The following is an 18791-nucleotide window of genomic DNA, read 5'->3' on the forward strand; positions in this document are numbered from 1 at the left end:
ATATTGGAATATTTCAAGTCATCTCCAGCCCCATAAATCAATATTTTAAAGTAAAATTCAACTGTTTTAAGATTTTTCTAAAATTTTATTCAGATTCGATCATCGACCACACCGACATACTCCATAGAGTGGAAACTCTGGTGACAATGTTATAAATCAAAAGAGATAAGTCCTTTTTGGGTTACTTTTGTATTTAAAAATAGTTATTTTACCGTACATAAACTTTTGGTCAAAAATCCTATAACTTAGCATAACATTAGTTACCAACTTAATTTTCTAGGCTGTTATTCGTTGTATTTTGGTACCGCCAAACCTCCGTTTTACTCTTTTGTAGCCAATACGAGTTTTGAAAATGTAACTAAGAAAGTTTGTGTTTGACAAAGCAGTAGTTTAATGAGTTACTACAGATCGAACATGGGCTTGCTCGTACCACCACCAGTACCTCCTCTCATAGAAGATCGGCGAGAAGTAGTCTTTAATGGCTGCGTTTCGTTCGTTAAGTGACAGAGACGGTTGCCTTTCCCTGTTCCTATCCTTTCCTGTAATTTCCTTATTCCCACCGCTTCCTCTTCCTCAACAACCAAGGTTGGCCAACGCATCCGCAACAGAGATGTTGTGGATGTCCATGGGCGATGGTGACTACTGCCCACCAAGTAGGCCGTCTGCTCGTTTGCCACCTTTTACATAAAAAAAAATACGTTCATAAAATATTCATAACGATTTACACGATTTTTGGAAGCTGGGGTGTTGACATAAATGAGCTCATAAATATTGTTCAAGTAATATAAAAATAGAACAACGTTCACAAAAAAGGAAATATGGTTTTATAAAATATATTATATTATACGAGAGGGAATTCAATTTTATTTTATAAATTATTGTTAATAATAAATTATAATTAAAAATCTTAATTATCTCGGCACACTTTAACTTTTTATAATAACACATATAACGATGCGACACTTGACGATGGTGACGGTGGTCCACAAAGTAAATTTTTGCAGTGGCAGGGCTTCATTGTAAACCATCGTTTTACTTTACTTTAAGTACTTTATGTATCTTATTTATATTTCAATTTTCGTTATAGTTTTTTAAATATAATTAATTAAATTAATATAGCTTAAAGCTTACAATAAACACTGTAATAAATTGTTCAGTGGTCAAGCTGTAAGGGGTCATCTCACTAATATATGTGGATATCACTTTGTGTAAAAGTACTGCGTTTGGCATTTTTTATAAATTTCTTTTATCACATATCGATTCATACGTAAGTCAAAGTAAAGTATTGTCTTAAAAAGCGGTACATTCAACTCTTTATCTTTTTTGAGTGAGTCGACATCCCAAGTTCTAAGTTTTATACTTATGAATATTGGAAAGTTTTGAGACAAAAAGTGAAATATCTCAAGCAACCATTCATCTACGAACTGACAGGTCTCTTAAAACCATTGCTTTTGAAGCTTGTTCGTTCTTGTTACGAATGCTGATGACATGAGAAGCTGCAAGAGCTAGCTACATACTTTAAAATTACTACTCGCTGCTTTGTCACTGTTGTATTCTGGGCTTCCATTTAAAAGGTTCTGTACGGGCACTTGCTTGCTCATACACTTAATAAAATGATATAAGTTGATAATGCTTTTTAGATTATTTAAATTGATATAATATTATAAAATATATGATTGATTGATTGATCAGAACGTCCGGTATGCTTGATGACCGAATGCGAACTGAGATAGATTATAAGCTATTGTACTATTGTAATGAAACAAAAATGATGACGCGTGCGTTTACAAGATTTCGTAATTATGTCGAGCGTAGCTCGCACAGGTTCTGAAATAAAAATAACAAAAAGATGCAGATATAAAATATTTGTACTCTCCTGCGGCCTCTTTGTTACACATGCAGTAAAAGGATAATAGAATCGATGAAGGACTCAAAGATAAAGAGCTTGAAGATACCGCTTTTTAAGGATATTTGGAGTGAACTTTATTTGAAATTGATTTTTACATAAAAATATTTTCTGGCTGATTAGAATTTGGTTGATGAATATTAATTAATTTTTTTTTTAAATACTCGTTACTATACAATAAAAAAAGTTATTTTTTAAAGGTTTAAGACCTTTGTCTGACCCGACCTTCCCTCGATATAGATTAAATTATTTATAGAACCCTGGAAACTATATTAGCTTTGTTCGCTAATATTAATTAATATGTCAATAACAAAGAGCTGTTTGATTTGTAATAATCAATTTTCCACAATATTATTTAGTTATAATAGAACTTTTCGGTAATTAATTTTCTTAAGATGTACTTAAATTGTAGTGAATGAGATTATTTATTGTTATAAATAGTATAACAGTTAAATACCAAAACATCGTAATGAACTCGAAGAACAAAGGAAACCGATGCTCATTTCATTAACAATAACGGTATTTACCGCTGATTCCTGTTAATCAGTTCCGTGATAGTAAATATTTGAATTATCGATAGACTAATAACATAACTTGGTGAATGTAAATCTTTTGGTTGTTCTCTCAGTTGCCATGGTTCTTCGAATCATGAGGTTGTGTATATGAAATTGGTTGCTGGATGTATGGCGAAGATATATTTCCTTGACCCAGCTGTCGTCGTATTGAATGAGTTTTCTTGCCTTAGTGAGTTAGTGATCGGAAGTCTAAGCTTTAAATTTGTACCAAACCTCAAGCGATGTCTTCTGGAGTTGTTCAAACAAAGAAAGATCCTTTAAATAAGATAGTTTTATCCGTTTTACGATGGCGATTGCATAAACTGTAAGGTCAAATGAGAATGATAGAATTTGTAATCTGTAGCGAATATAATTCTTTGTTGTGTTATTTAATGTTTTTATTTATTTAAAAAAAACAAACCTTATTGGAAGCATTTTTCTCAGAAGAAATCCTCTTTATAATCCTTCAGGGAAAGAATGTTTTAGCATTAAAAAGGAAATTTATTTGGAGTCATAGCAAATTTTATAATTGCTGAAATAGATGTCACAATCAACTTAATAAACTCAGACATATATTTACCAGCTTTAGCTAAAAAAAAATATACAAGTTCTATAATCATTATTTTTTTACCTAATGATATAATTATACGATCAACAATAGAAAATTGAGAGAACTGCTGCCCAGTTTACCAAATGTCTATTGATGATAACATACAAGCAAAGGCAATACCTCGTTGTGTCAGAACAGCTTTTACAGAGGCTAACAGGAAAATACGACGATAGTTAAGATAACCACACAATTTTCGTTCTAAAACTTTATTAAGTGAGTGGGTTAACAGTTGAGTGGCCAGCAGTAACAGTAAAGTAGATAAATTTAAATTATTTTTTTATTTTACTTTCAAAGTTACTCTAAATCAATTTACTTGTTGAATATTCTTTTAATATATTTTGAAAACATTTAAAGAAATTTATATTAGACCACTTAAGAAGAAATATTTATAATAACTGTTTTTATAGAATAAATAAAAAGAAACATAGAGTTTGTTTGGAAAGTAATAAATTAAAAAATTTCTTAGCGAAAGAGCTTTTCATATTCTGAAATATAATAAGCTTCCTACACCACACACACAAAGTACGTAAGAGCTTTTCTAAGGATGCCTTTTCCACAAGGAGCTTTATATAGTAAGGAGTCATTTTATTTCTGTAACATGTCTGCAATGAAATGTTTATATTTTAAAATCCGTGAAAATTAATATAAACAGGGCTTACACGTTGTTGTTCGTTTGAATACAAAATTTGGTTTAAAGTAAAATTTATGATAGTTAGTTACCGGCGCTCACGAACACTGAATATGTTGTTATATTTCTGCTACCACGATAAGGACTGTAGAAATATGAAGAAGAATGAATTAATCTCATGAAAAAAGTTTCAGATAAGGTTTGTTGGAAATAAGATAAGATATACGTAAATAGATTATAATTATTATAACCTTGGGGTAATGTTGAACTTTGTTTAACAAATATCCGAGATATATTGATAAAAACGGATTAAAACATGAACCAGGACTCTTCGACAGTCCGAGATTAAAGGCTCTAAACTTTTATAAGCCCAACAACATTAATCTGAGCGATAACAGTGTGAATGATGCCGTCTGTTCATTTAAACGTTTTTATAGATATTTTCACCTACATTTTTCATGTATAACCATAGTTAAATTTACTTATTTAAATATGTAATTGTTAGGTACTATTTAACGCAATCTCAATTGAATTTTTTTATTTTTCCTTCCTTGATTAACTACCTAGGTTTTTCTTACGTTTCTTTATTCAAACACGTTTTGTGAAATAAAAAGCAATCCCTTATTAAGAACATAAATATTGAATAATTAACTACTTCTGTTCAACATTTAAGTTATAAAATCCAGAAGATTTTTTATTTATGAAGCTGTAAATACATCTCAATAAGGTGCTGGTGACATAAAAACAATTCCATTTTTAGCTCATTAGTGAACAAATCAACAAGGATAAAGGCGATCCGTCAAATTGGCAAGTTAATCCAAACCTGATGACAGATTTTCTCCTTCTTAAGGAAGCGAGATTTTTGTTAGAGAATATGTATTATTTTTTTATAAAAGGAAAAATATACTGAAACCAAGATTAATTCGAAGATCCGTTCTATTTAATGTTTAAAATTATCGTGTTATTTGTTATACATACTAATTGAAAGCAATAAAGCCTACATGTAATCCCTAAGATAGTATTCTAGAAACCGGCTTGTAATCTAAATGTAAATGTGTGGCGCAGTGTTGCGGCCGGCTTGTGTACAAACAAAGATAAATATATCAAATGGGATTTAACCTATTAACACAAACAGGTACAGAGATGCAGAGATAATTATGAACAGATTGTAGTTAATGTTTTTTAAAATTTGAAAATGAGGTATTTTACTTTTATACCTCTTACGTGATATAAATAAAGATGTCTGGTGAATCGTATATCTACAGCATTAAATAATGTTTTTTACTTTTTCACATCAGTCGATTTCAACCGCCTCAAATGTTGACATTATTCTTTTATTAATTATTGTAAAAAATATATAATAATAATAGTTAGATGAGAAGATTTAATTAGAGCGTATGCCTTCATATGCTCATTATACAAACCAAATCATGAAAGGAAAAAACTCTTTTTGAATGAATGTTATTCTAAAGGTTACATTGTAACTTTATAATGAAACAGTTAAACATGAAAAAAATACCAGTTATGAATCGATTGAACTACTTTTGAGATATCAATAAAGTTTTATTATATATTCCTACTTAATGAACTGTCCAGTAATGACGTGCCAATTCATCTTTCGCCACATAAAATGAATTTTTAAAATAACGTTATACGAATAAAATTAATACTAACATGAGTGACGTTACAAAGGACGAATAATTAAAACTATGAATTATTCCATAAAATACTCTTTTACGTGAAATAAATGTGATGGACATAATTTATTCTTTTCCAGGTCACAATCATATATTCAGTACTTTCCTTTTCTTTTGAATAGTTAATAGGTGACCCGTTTTTTTACGAGAATTTTATTCACTTTTCTGATAGAGATTTTATCAAAAGTTGATTTGTTAAAACCGTCATTTTAACTAAATATATGACTGTAACTCGATTTTTTATTTTTATTTTCAATTGTGTCATAATTAATTTTTTTTTCTTTGATTTTGGAGAGAAAGGGGACATATATGAAACTTATATTCTCATGAACTAACGCAAACTAAAGTCTTAATTTATAGTTAATTTATTATTTACATTTATTAACAAAATATTGATAGGAGTCATTCAAACATTGTAATATTTAAACAGTCTCTCGTCTTATCTGTGTCCACAGTAAAGAGACAGAATAAATTAGATATTTTCTCAACCATAAGACGTCGTCCTCGGGGAGCACGCCTCTGTCAAACGAGGCCGCGTCATAGTATAAATACAACGTGTTTTTCCTTTTTTATACACAAAATAATACTTTAGTATATCCCTGCTATTTATTATAAAGACATTAAATAAAACTATTCTTTTAAAAGATTTATTTATGTTTGTGTTTCAAAGTTAAAATATTCGGTATAATATAAATTGTATTATATAAGATTTTTTTACAATATTTTTTTCTATTATTTAACAATTGTTATTGTTAAAGTGGGTTAATCGGACCATCATCAGGTATGCTTCTTATAATTAATTAAATTAACTTAAGTAAAATATTTAATCCCAATTTCATAGTTCTAAATAATAATTGACAAGCACAGCTGAGTAATAACAGTTTACTCGCGTGTAGCTGTGTGTAGTGAAAAATATTATACTTATTATTATAATTAGTTGCCCGAAGTAGTACAATAGTATCATAATAACAATTTAGTCGACACGCACATTACTCGTATATTTGGGGACTACATGTAGCGAAGCGTTTTTTTTTATTGTACAGTGTTGGTATATTAATGATTGAAACGTTTACGGTGAAAATATTATTATTAAAGCCACTTACACGTTAAAGATATAGTATAAAACAAGTTTAAAAACACCTCAAACAAAATTATCTAAGATTATTTGCTTGATGTTAGAAATGAACCAGAGCCCCGGCGTGACATATCTTCCATACAAAAGTCAAGATCGTGATGTTGAGTTGAGTATCTTAGATGAAACATCAGCTCAGAAACAAATATTAACTGAGGACAATTTATAACATCAAGACATAGTTTCACCAATCGGTGTTAAATAAATAACGTCTTGTTAAGGTTTTTGATAGACTGTTAGATGTATCGACGGTCCCACCACTCACTAATGTTTTAACATGACATTCATATTAATTCCGTTCTAGAAGTCTTTCAATTAATCCCGGATCATGTCTCCTCCATTCTACACGACACTGGCAGAATATACTGTGCACGTCTTTGCACGGATGAAGGCCATATTTTAAACAAACAACAAGTCCGCAAATGGCTAAAGGACTGTAAATCTATTGTTTTATCAAAACCCAAATGTCCAATCCCACCCCTGATTTTTTGTAGTCATAGTAACAGCATCTGTTTGGTCATTTTCGACTATTCAGTTGTATTTTTTAATAAAGTGAACTAAAATTTCCTTCTCATTTGATGAATAATTTTGCCCCCCAGCTTCTCTGCATTCCAAATTAGGTACTCTTTTCATCACCTATCACTTGAACATAATTTATGTCCCTAAATCGATAACACGATTTTGACAGGTTACACCTAGTAAACTGAAAAGGAAGCTTTTTGTGTGCCAAATCTATGCAATCAACGATATATAGAATTTGGGCGCATTAGTTAACAAGGGACGTATCGAGGGGTATATACGATCGAGGCATAAAATGGTGCATCCTAGCAAACATTTCGTATCAAATTTCAGAAATATCTACCGAGATCACCAGGAAAACAGGAGCTGAGGAAGAGGAAACATCTGAGTGAATTTTTTTTCATAGATATAAAATGATATAAGATATTTAAGAAAGCTTATTATCACCTCGTCTGAAGTAATTAAAACCTTGTGTGGATGAATTTGATTCCTGTTCATAAAGGAACACTAATAAACTCAAACTCTAAACTCATAGATTCGCCGCAGATAGTTAAAATATGTGGTTGACTACTTCCCTTTGAGTAAAAGTAAAAGATACTGGAATGTTCAACAAAAAATATTTAGAGGTGTATCCGATAAAAAAAATGTTGTCGAATTCCTAAAGAAATTATTCTGCATTTTTGTTTTCATTTTTAAAGGGAAGAATTGTTTTGAGAAAATTGCTCTTATGATAGTAAAATTTAAGGCTTTATCTTTTTTTAAACAAAAATTATAAAGCTAATACTATGAAAACTTAGATTTTTGTAAACAAAGGAGTTGAACAAAGTTATATATTGACTTTTATCCTCATGTCATAACGAAGCCCATCCATCAAATGATGGAAGTAAACGAAAGTAATACAATCCATTCCTCGCACCATACACATCGTTTAACGAACTAATAATATAACTCACTAAATGTAAAAACGAAGGACAAGGCTTTAGTAATCAAATATTCAAAATTGAATGAAAATCGTCAGACATACCGCTTCGATTCCTGATATCACGCAAGCAATGGAATGGATGTCATCCTAACATCGCGGCAATCATGTAGTCTTAGGTTTCGGCAAAAAAGATGTAATCATGTGTTTTTTATTATAATATACGTTCAAGTATGTTCCGTAGTTTTTCTGGCTGACCACTGGCTGGCCGTTACCAATGAGTCACTCTATGATTAGAACATGTTGTCGTCTTCAAACACGAAACACATCTTTTACCAATTACCGTTTTTATATTTATAGTACAACTGAATAAGATATTGTTTATTTTAAAATTTTCCAATGGATATAAACATTGCTTCACTAACCAAAGTGTATGAAATCACTTTGTATTTGATCAAAATTAATGAAATAAAACCTACTGATTTGTAAACTGGATAAGTTTCATTTGTTATCTTATTTTAAAAGATTTACTCTCAAGATTCTCACGGCCTGCGTTCTTAACTGATAGTAGAGAGCACGGACTGACCATGTAAACCATTATGAAAATATTTTTAATTTCAGAAAACAGTCATTTGATTTGATTTTATTAATATTTGTTAAGTTCCTTATAAAATAATCATTGTCATAATATTTAAAAAATATTTATTTTGGGAAAGCTTATGAATGTGTACAATTTAATGCATAATGGTTTTCCTTTTTAATTCACCGATTTTTTTGAACCATCGTCCGTCATTCATATATAAAACAATGATGTGATTTTTCACGAAGAGATATAAATCACTATTATTAAATTATTATGGCCCGGTTTTAAAAAGCCTCAATGGAAATGAATTTTATTACCTGATTTTACATTTTAATTACAGATTGATGGTTGAATTACAGATTTTCTTATGAATAATAATTGAGAGGAAAGGCGCGTGTAAAAACTGAATATAAAATATTTATTTAATTCAAGCGGAGCTTACAAATGAAACAAAGGTTTCAAATGAGTGAAAATACAAATATTACCCGGTCAGTGGCTGCGAGTCATTGTTATAGTGGCTTTGTCTGCTCTGGCGAGCATCTTTCACTTTTGTCTTACTCCACCTGTGTCTGTTATGCACCATGCTATATATGAACAAAAGAAATTGAGACGATGTAATACAATTCCGATCGTCGATTACATCTCACAACGTCTGTCATATTATATAAGGATGTTTCAAAAATATATTCGCTATAAATTAACATTGCTTTGTTACTGAAATATTTGTTTTTCACAAAGACAGCCTAATAAGCTTTCTGGCGTTCAGTAAACAAACAACCTGGTAAGGAGGCTGTGTGAAACCTCATTAATTGACTATTGTAAAGTTTAAACGAGAACTGGTAAAGTAACATTTTTCTTTGTCAAGAAGTAAATGTAAATCAAACATCTTTCAGTAAAGTGTTCTGTTTCATTGAACAAAAGGCGTGATTGAAAAGGAAACTCATTGACGGATGCCGCAGACGGAAACCTCCGGTCAAATGACAGGCGTTTATTTCTTCGGAAAATGTTATTGATATAGAAAGTGAGACACTAAGTAATTGAAAATAAATTTATTGGAATGACTTTTTGATATAAAATATATCGATAAAAACGTGTTTTTTTAAATTAAGATTCCTTAAAATATTATATGTACCTTGATGACATTATTTTTGTGCGTCGTTTCAAACAAAAGCTACATTCCGAGAAAGAAAAGTTTAATGTCTATTGATACTGTTAAATTCATGTTTCGATAAAGAATATTTATATTATCACTTAAATTGATACAAGATACAACTAAAAACGAATTATCTTATACACGATCCCATTTTATTTATTTTAGCACTTTAACAGACATAGTGGAGAAGACATTAATATGAAAAGATTTGGTCATAAATAAAGAAGTAAACGAAAAAAAAATTTGAAACAGCTTGTTTGCAAGACACAAGAACAAAGGGCGAAGAGATAATCGAGAGATAACAAAGAAGATTTGAATAAATTTAAAAGAGATACACATATTTCACATATAAATAAAAATCAAATATTACAGATATTGTACTTATAACCAGCAGCATCCTGTGCTTAGTCTAAGTTTCAATAACACTATTCTGATCTAGCTTCCACCAAACAATTTAAAAACCTATGAATAAAATTAAGATACTTATCAATATAACGTTTCAATCGTTTTGAAAATATCTTATTTTAAGGTTGGAGAATTATTTTGAATGTTGGTGTAACACTTTACATGTTCGACAGCTCTGTAGCGCTTTTTAATAGTTTTAGGGTTTCATGAGCCAATTAGCAGAAACAAACGCAGAAGCAGACACCTGCCAGTCGCACAGACTCGACTAATCTAACGATCAGTCTATTCATGTATATGTACATTTATTTCTAACATTTTGAGGTTCGTATAGAATTAAAGTTTTTGTTGAACAGAAAACCTTCTTTTCAGTTAAATCATACAATAATATTGATATAACAATGTTAGTTCCATATTAGTACGTTTCTGTCAGTATTTAATTATTTTTTTTAGTTTGTTTGTCATTGTTAAGCTAGCGTTTACTGTAAAAATCAAAAAGGAAAGTAAAAAATTCAACACAGACAGAATAAGAAGAACCTGCAATCTCCTGAACGAGTGTAAAATAAGTATAAATTACAGTCCCAAGCGTTTTTTATAGATTATAATTTTTAATTTTGTTATAATGACAAAATAAAAATATATTGTAAATTATTGTACTTTAAAATAGAATGCAAAGAAAATAAAAAGTAATAATTATGTCATGAAATTAAATTAAAACAGACAAAACACAAGACATCCTCAAGCGACTTTAAATGTGAAGGAAGAAATCTAAATACGACAACGGAGGTCAAGTTCCATTATGAGACAAGTGGACAGTTGGATCTTTTATTCTAAGACCGAAAACAGACTTCAAGTTTTGGAGGAAAATATGTTGAAGCCATCTCATTAGCATTATTTTATATGAATTTGTAAGTAATTACATCACAACTACGAAGGCGCCCCTCCTTACATTAAACAAACACTAATTTAACAAACATTTACCTTTGTGTAATCAGTGTTGGAGATTTACTGTATTGAAAATTATGTGACGAGAAAATAAAAAGTTACTGTATTTTAATTTTACATCAAAATAGGTATAAATATACTAATGAAATGATTAAAACAATTGTTTTAGTGAGATCTGTGATGTTCTTTGCAATTTACTGTATATAGTTATATTTGCTCACCTTTTCGAGACGACAGCGGGGAGTAACAAGCTTATTTAACCCAACCTCACTCTCTGTTCATTACACTTGTTTACTGTTATTCTCACGTGTGTTAAACTGACACATAGATAGTATTAATAATTTTAACATTCATTTATTAATAGAAGATGATTAAATTCAGACTTTTGAATTTAATTAAAATCTAGAGTTTAATTTACTTTAACTTAAAACAGCAGAAGTATATTTAAAAAGGTATATTTTTCCCTTACACTCATCGAATCGTACGGCGTTAATTAAAGACGTAGATGCAGTACCGTCTTAGTTGCGATAACTTTTTTATTACAACCAACGAAGAAAATGCAACTGAGCTTTCCAATTAAGTTTGAAAACACGTAAATTGCAACTCACTAGGAACAAATTTTCTGATAATTAAAATATTGTCTTGAAGTCCTTTTATCTTTTATTAGCTGCTAGTGTTGCAGTGGTAATGTCGTAATAACATTTAGTTTTATTATCAACACAACTTACTTAATAAGTTACAAGTTAGAAAAAAACAGTGTACTTCATTATTTATGCTAATAAATATTCTAGCAACACAAATTATACTATTCTAAAAATACACACGTAAGTAGAATATTTGTTGTTAATTTATTCGTCGCAGGGAAGAGTTCTATGTTTTAATGAAATAGCTGATCGTATTAATGAATTAAACTTTGTCCATTAAGTTCGTTCGTCCGTTTGCTAACTGTGTTGACACTGGCATGTTTTTATAGCGTTTTCTTTTAAAAGCTCTTGATCAAAATTTCACCGTCATTACAGGAAATGGAGAAATTCATTATACACTTTAAAAAATCTTTATTTTTAATGTTAACGAGCAATACGTCCATTTTATTTGTTTTTAAGACGTTGTATTATCATAATATATACTTTGTGTATGTTTTATTATTGTGTGTCTAATCAACGTACTTTATACTCAAGCATATTGTTTCCTTAACAATCAAATTATTTATGAGATGCAACGCAAAGATTATGAATAATAATGAGTGCAGATCCGTTGGTCGGGAGTTGTTATAAAGATATTATTATAGAAACAAAACACTGGCTGATGACATAACATAGTGATAAGAATAAAAAGAAAAATAAGCTGCAAGTGTAACGGTCAAAAGGATTACGTCACAAATAACTTATCTCTAAAACTATCCATGTCCTGAGATATACGTGAAGCAAGACGGCCTAAATAGACAGACACATATGAGTAAGACTCACCCTGTCATGATTCACTTATTCCTTACGCACAAAGTATAAGTATCATAAGATGGATCGAAGAATGCCAAGTCAAATGTCTTCATTAGATGAATACAGCGCCTATTTTATATCCGAACTAAATGTATGACCCGTAAAACCTGCACTGAAAGGCTGTAACGTGTCACTGAAAAGATAGTTTTGTATAGAAACAGACTTCCCTTCATTAATATGAATGGTATTCGTTGGAAGAACTGATGATGTCTAAATAGCTGCAGAAATTTTCAGAAGACAAATAGAGATCAAATTAATTACATTAAGAAATAATCTCAAAGGAGTTCAGTCAGTTATGCAACCAGAATAAATCGAAATGTTTTAAAATATTTCAGACTCAATAACGTTTTCCGTCTCTAATTAGCTCACGCTTATGTAAATGTTGTAATATCTTTGTACAAAGATTAATAGCTGTCTCGTGTTTGATCTATTTGTCGTTCCGTTTACTCTAGGGAATTTAATGTTCAACAACCTAATTTTATATTTAACAAACCGTTTATTTTATATCCACTACCATTTAATTTCGTTATGAAATTTTATTCGTAATATAAATTGTTAATAAATTCGCTTCCGTACAAAACTGCTATATAGAAGCATATCGTTTGCAATAAATATCCGATCTAAACAAAGTTTTCACACAGCGCATTGGAAAGTAATATTTTGATAGTTTTGTAAACACTGATTCGTTATGTTGCTTTGAAATGAAATAAAATATTATATCTTTTGTTTAAAAATAATATACATCGAATTTTGCTTTACCACACACACACACACATACACACATCAATTGATTTTAATATTTGTATAGTAGATTTTAATTATTATATAATATTAATAGTTTTATTAAAATACCGTTTCCCGCTACCAGAATCATTTTCGTCTACCAGCGGGTGTAATAATAGGGAAACGCTGTCCACCGTCCAGTCCATATTATAATTCACTAAAGAAAAGTTTCGTTGACTTCCAGTTGTTACGATTTGTGTGTGTTTTTTTATGTGTTACGTACGCGCTACATATTATAAAATAAATGAACATCGCCGGGGTAACATCGTTGTATAGATAAAATATCATATAACGAGTGACGCCGCTGACTCCGCGGAACGAACACCAAGCCGTGTGAACCAGAAGATTCCTGATACCACACAAGCTATGGAATGGCATTGCTATCCTAACATCGGGGCAATCATGTAGTCTTAGGTATAGGTTATAAGTTTTAATATGTAATTTTTTTATTATAATATACATATAAGTAAGTTTCGTAGTTTTCCTGGAACCTCCGGTTGCCACCTTATATAATTTATGTTTGCTTGTTTATAGTTTTCTTAGATACAATAATAATTATTAGTGAATTTCAGAATTTAATAAGTCATTGGAACCACTTTATTCTTCAACAAATCAATTTCTCTGCCTCATACTGGAAGTTAAGTACTCGTATTTTACGAATGTCTTTTAAATAAGTTTTGTTTGCATCTAATATAAACATTATTTTGAATTTCTTTTTGTTTAATTAGTGAGAAAAAAAAAATATAATAAAAGTTTAACGCAACGCAACTTACACGTTAGATGATGTGATTATGAAATCGTTGACCGACCAAGGCTCAATAGCAGAGCTAACATTCTCAACTACATGGCGATTGCAATAGTGTAAAAAATACAATTAAAACTTTGAAAAAAAAACATTCAAAATGGAAAATAATAGTATAAGGGGAAAATAAAAGTAATAATATAAGGGGTAAATAATAATAAAAGGGAAAATAGAATAATCCAATTGAAACCTATCGACTAAATAAAATTTGAGTCAAAAAAGCTTTACGTATGACTGATACGCTTATAAAAAAATACTGAAAATATAAATGAACTGCGAAATAAAAACTAAGTTTGTTACCAATTTAAATTTATTCGCTATCGGAGCTGTGGTATTACAAGAACCAAACTTGAAACACCGAGGGTTCAAAGGTTGTGGTACTTAATAATACTTGATAGCTTGAGTTACTTTCAGAATATTAATGGGCTACGAATCAAATGAATCAAATGGTTATAGAATGTAGAATGGAGAATGTGAAGGGTCTATTAATGTAAGGGATGGTATCGTGGAAGGGATAGCTTTATGGAAAGTAAAGCTTGTGGTAGACGAGACGAGATCAGTTGTGTCTTCTGTAGAAATCATATAACTAACGACGACAAAGTTCAAATAATATTTTAATAACATTTGTTAAAATATTCACAGCCGTAAGCTTGTTTCAAAAATAAATCAGATACAATCAGGTATTTAAATTTAGTTACATTTGCAACTTCCGAAACATTCCTTTATTACCTAAATTATAATTCATTGAAGTAGTACGCGGCTGTGTGTGAAAGGCATCATCATTTTTATTATCTTTTTATACAGTTTCTTAAATGAACACCTATAATATATATTTCTCTCTGCGGCAAAGCTGCAGAATAGGTAATTAATTCAAAGCCTAATGACTTGTAGACTGCTTACAATAATTTATGCCATAAATTTTGAGCTGCAAATAATGATGGAGCTCATTTTCCGGTCGACCGTGTAGTATCAATACAGAGAGGAAACTTTATCCGGTTGGTATTACATGATATCCAATGCACAAGTAACATTTTCTATCTATTGTAGATTGTTAAAGTGGATTAATTATTATAAAACTAACGGTCTTACTGTATTTAAAATATGTTATTTTAAATCAACTGACTGAATAGTATAAAATAAGTCAATGTCAATAAAATATGCAACATCTATATATATGTATATATTATGGTTTTCAATTTTCACTAAATAAAAAAAAAATAAAGCAAAATTCTATTGAAATTTGAATATGACATATATACATTAAAATATATAAATATGAAAAAAATATATAAATATTATAAAATAAGGCTACAGAGCTGTTAGATGATGAGAACAACTCAATAAGTAGGAGCCAGCTTGTTGCACTCCACGTTTAATGAAACTGTAATGAAGTGTGAGTTCGCTATCACTGATGGATTGTTAATGAGATCCTTCACTCACTCATTGATCTTGTTTTCAGGAATTATCTCAAAACTATTATTAACACCATCACTTGAAATCTATCGAAAATTTGAATATTTGATTTTGTTGACATATGCTGTAATTAATTTCGTAGAAGGTTTGTGAAAATAATAATTAAATTTATACTTGACATATATTATTTTAACTCCTAAACCTAAGCTATTACTTTACGCTTTGTGGTTTATTTTCCTAGGATAACTAAGACTAATATTAAAAATTCAATATAAGGAAAAGTAAGGATGATTAAAATTAATATATAAGTGCTAAAGGTGTTGTGTTTGATGTGTCTGGGTATAAATATACATCCGAGTATAACGAGAAGGAAGCATGGCGACGGGTTGTCGCGGACGCGAGGATCCGTTCAACTGTCGACGTGCAACGCTCTCATAGTTATGATTTATTTTAAAGCTTTACAGAAATTCTTAGGAAGATAACGGTCATTAATGAGCTTTGATAATATTTTTAATGTCACAAAATATAATGAAAGGTGTAACGTACGTACAACATATTAAAAAATAAATGAATATCGCAACATCGTATATTCGGGGGAACATCGTAATATCATATTACAAGTAACGTTGCTGACTCCGCGGAACGAACACCAAGCCGTGTGAACCAGAAGAGTCCTGATACCACACAAGCAATGGAATGGCATTACTGTCCTAACATCGGGGCAACCATGTAGTCTTAGACGAGACGAAACCTGTTAGCATTAAATGGATTCACCGTGCGGGTGTCGGGTCCATCGCTTTGCAGGGCGAGGAGCTTCAACAATGCCTGGGACTTGCGACCCAGGTGTAGGTTTAAGGAGCCCCTAACTATCGCGCGTTAAACGCTCACCTCCACCGTCCAAGCTACTCTCCCTACCTAACCAAATTTGAAGATACTCACTTTTAAATTTTGAAATTGGAATGAAAACTTGATGTTTTGTTTTCAATATTTATCCGTTACGTAACACAAAATACCTTTGATAATTTTATATTCTCAAACCATTTGTTTAATACATAATACTTTGTATATGATTTTAACAATCGAAATCTTGGAAAAAATTTAATTCACGTTTGAAAATGGGAAATTTGTAAAGATACGACAGTGTATCTGACGTGTCACATCTGTGTCGAAAGAAATCAGTTTGAGAAATAGCACCAGCAAAATCAAATAAATTTTTTATCCTTACGATTGTTTAATATAAAATATGTCTATTGTCTTTGTTAAACAAAAGTCATGAATGTAGTGAGATCTAAGGTATTTCGTGTTACGTAACGGATAATAAATATTGAAAACAAAACATCAAGTTTTCATTCCAATTTCAAAATTTAAAAGTGAGTATCTTCAAATTTGGTTAGGTAGGGAGAGGAGCTTGGACGGTGGAGGTGAGCGTTTAACGCGCGATAGTTAGGGGCTCCTTAAACCTACACCTGGGTCGCAAGTCCCAGGCATTGTTGAAGCTCCTCGCCCTGCAAAGCGATGGACCAGGCACCCGCCCGGTGAATCCAATGAATGCTAAGAGGTTTCGTCTCTGTCTAAAGAGTTTTCATAATCTATCACTGAAAGCTAACATTTAATATCATCGAGACGAAGGCAGCGCAACAATATAGAAACATATATAGATCACCACAAATCATTTTCACAAAAACAAAATTGCTTCCCTTATATTTGGAGAATATTTATTTCTTGACCACAAGGTCCCACAGAAAGTATTCACAGCTTTCCTTTGCCTTTTAAATATTTTATATGTGACCCGTTTTTATTTACAACTATATTTACAAATCCTCGAAACTTTTTCAATTTCAAATATAAATGAATGTAAATTACATTAGAATTTCAATAACATTCATGAAAAACCCGCTTAGACTTCCTAATAACATTAAATTAAATTTTATACGTTTAACATAGTGTTAACGTTTTAGGTTACATAAAGTAATATTTTGGACTTCTTGATTTGTTATAATTTGATAATAACTACAGCATATGTTTTAATTTTCGTAAGGAGTCGCGAGGATTGAGTTTCATAAAAACAATATTATTTTTTGTTTTTGATGATTTTTTTTTTTTTAATTCGTGTACAATTTTATAACATTTTCATAAATGGCCAATAATCATGGAATAAAATAATAAGAACCGTGAACATTTTTAATTTCTCTATTACGACTTTATTCTTCTGATATCAGGAAGCGATTGAGGACAACGATTTTAATCAACAAAATACAAATCCAAATTTACAAACTATAATGAAGGCTTCATCCACCCAAGCAGAATTCAATGCTATGGTTTCCGGGCTGTGGCATCCTGGTTGCTTTGTGAGTTGTTTTATTAAAGGGATTAAGTTAAGAAAAGACATTAAGCATTACTTATGTATTTTCCGCATATTTAATAGTAAATACTTTTTTATCGTAATCCTAAAACTAAAAGAAAACAATTTTGAGGATCAAAACCGATTTAAGTGAACAACGTACCGGTACCTTGTAATGTATCACGGAAAAGTATATCAATGTGTTATGTGAGCTTTATTCTGACAGAGACTATACACAGCGTAACACGCAGCGTAACACGAGGACTCGTATTGTTCACAATGTGGCCACACAACGCCGATTCACTGAGTCTGTGAACTACCTACTACTACTGTATTAAATGTTAAATTTAATATTTATTTTAAACACGCTCTTAATGTATTCTTTATAATTATGTAATCTTTATAAAATTAACTTTACATAAAACAATTTTTTTATCCGGCTTACAATTTCTTAGTAAAAAATTTACAAGACATAACTTGCCTCCGCCTGAAATCAGTAAGTATTTCGTTGTTTTATCAAACTTGTGTTTTTATCTATTACTCTGCATTCAGCAAACAGTCTGTGAACTAATACGAATGAATTAATTTTTTGAATAAACGGTCTTGTAATGCAATTAAAAATTGTGACTATCAATTTAATGATCATTGTTTGCTTGAAAGCTAAGAGATCTTGACAGAAAATGATACCATCACTTTTAGAAGGGACTAGTATCCTAAAACAATAAATTTAATTTAAAATTATAATCGAACACTTCTACTGAATATGGATTGAATATATGTTTTGTAAATTTAATAACGCTGTATTACGCGAGGGGAGTTATCTGATCTGCATCAGAAGCGTAAATCACATGATAGTGTTATAATATAAAAAGGCACGAGTTCCTCGTTTTTGTTCCAAGCTCACTATT

The 18791-nt window shown here is 30.5% G+C and overlaps 1 long non-coding RNA gene across 1 annotated transcript; it reads right to left on the minus strand.

Moving 5' to 3' along the window:
- Positions 1–402: 402 nt before the first annotated feature.
- LOC116766441 (uncharacterized) lies at positions 403–3828 on the minus strand. Its single transcript, XR_009752911.1, has 3 exons — positions 2882–3828; positions 2695–2783; positions 403–677 (listed from the first exon to the last, which is right to left on the minus strand). It is a non-coding gene; the product is annotated as an uncharacterized LOC116766441 (long non-coding RNA).
- Positions 3829–18791: the final 14963 nt, after the last annotated feature.

This window comes from Danaus plexippus, chromosome 15, assembly GCF_018135715.1.
Source record: "Danaus plexippus chromosome 15, MEX_DaPlex, whole genome shotgun sequence".
In the NCBI taxonomy this organism is placed as follows: Eukaryota; Metazoa; Arthropoda; class Insecta; order Lepidoptera; family Nymphalidae; genus Danaus; species Danaus plexippus.